Source organism: Apteryx rowi, unplaced genomic scaffold, assembly GCF_003343035.1.
Source record: "Apteryx rowi isolate R43461 unplaced genomic scaffold, aptRow1 scaffold_164, whole genome shotgun sequence".
NCBI classification, from domain to species: Eukaryota; Metazoa; Chordata; class Aves; order Apterygiformes; family Apterygidae; genus Apteryx; species Apteryx rowi.
In genome coordinates this window covers 1,553,273-1,555,194 of record NW_020447908.1, presented here as the reverse complement: position 1 = coordinate 1,555,194, position 1,922 = coordinate 1,553,273, and positions in this window count along the sequence as shown.

Here is a 1,922-nt window from a genome sequence, read left to right as displayed (position 1 = left end):
GGGGACAGAAAACATGACTCTGGAACCCAGTGAGTCCTTGGGTCATCCTGGAATGAAGGGAAACTGGGTTCAAGGCTTTGCTAGAAAACCGTCAGAATGGGGATTTGAAGCAGGTTTCTCGCCTCAGAGGCCAGTGGTCTAATAATAATCCCGGAGAGCACTCTTATAATGCCCAGTGGTGTCCTTGCCAGTGGCATTTTAAGCTGGTAAGTTCAGCGGCCCTGGTCCACAGCTTCTTCAAAGCCCTTTCCTAAAGCCCCTGACTTTCCCACGTGTGGCACATGGAACCTAGAAGAGAGTCGATCAGCTTACCATGCAAACTTAGCTTAAGCATTATCTGCGTAAAACTTCAGCTGAAACTCTGTTGGAATTTAGGACAACAATGTGTAGGATTTGTCAGTGGCTTTAGGATCAAAATACTCGGGAAGATTGCATCATGGGTTTGATAATTGCTAAAAATGGGCTGGACTACATTTTATTTCTCATTGAAAAGGCAGTAACTCTTGCAGGACTGTGCTCCCCCATAGCTTCTATTCTAGTGAATTAGTTCTTGATTAGAGAGAGAGAAGCGGCATCTCTTGATCACCAAAACCACTTCCCACAACACTAGCAGCTGATGAGTTGAACCTGTTTTGAGATCTCACGAGACAAGCACTATATGTTCTGGTTTTTATCTGCATTATAATAGACTATATGAAATCTTTGCCTGCTGAAGTCAATGGCAAAACTTTCATTATAAAATTTCAGGACAAAGAATTCACCCTAGGCCTCAGTGTTTATTTCAGTACCTATAACTCCTTGCAACTCAATCTAGTTGTGTTCTAGCTTCACAATTTAGCATGCGGGACACTGCTAGCAGTGTTGACCTCTGTTCACACAGAGTTTCTTCTCCAAAATGTACAGGTGATACGTTGGCAAATCTCCATACGGGAGATATTGATCTTCTTTGTCGAGTTTGTTCTTGTTCAGTTGTGCTATTCAGTGTACTAACCTAGAAATGTCTGTGGAAAAAATTCCAGAAAGGTGAAGATGACTAATGAGAAAAAAATGGAGGAAGGTAATATAGGGAATTTGGGAAGAAGGTAGGCTGTAGGAAAAGGAATGAGGAGAGTGGTGTGGCCTAGGGGAGGGTGGAATTGGCAGCAGCTGGGAGGTGGGAGGTTAAGGCTGAGTAGCACACCCTTAATATATTACAGCAGCTCTCACGCTAGGAATACTTAGGTATCCTCCTTCAGGAACCTGCCTGGGTTATTAGTTTTCCCAAACCCACAATTAATTTTAATTAAATCATTTTCCTTTTTTAGATCAGCTTCAAAGGAAAAAAAAAGAGGAGGAGTTTCTCTCTTTTCACATCAATGGATTCAGGATGGACATGTCACAGGATGCAAGAGCAAAATCAGGTACTTACTACAGTCACATGGAGGAAGCAGAAGTTTCTGCTCCATGGCATACATACATAAGATATAAATACAAATGCAGTATTTTAAAAGCAGTCTACTCCCCATCTTCGGGATCATCCTGCGGCACAAAACCAAGATAATAAGGTCACAGTAATGGCTGGCAATCCCCGACTAGGAGGCTTCCAAGTAGTGAGGACCTGTTGGCATAATGGTCACATGACCCCTAATTCACACTGCAGATGTGCCCACAAGTTCTGCATAAACGACTCTCCGTTCAAATATTACAGAAAAATAGGTCTTTTCCATTCCACAGGTGGGGAACTGTTTCTGTTGCAAGGAGTTAGATGTACTGAAAAAAAAAACGAAAACAAACAAAACCCCCTCACAACAAAGCAGCGCCTTCCGGGTCCCGCAGAGGCGGCGCGCTGCCTCCGCGCAGCCGCCCAGCGCGGGAGCCCGCCCCGTCGGGGAGCGCCGCAGCGCGGGACGGGGCAGCCTGAGCCTCGCCGGCTGCCGTAGAGC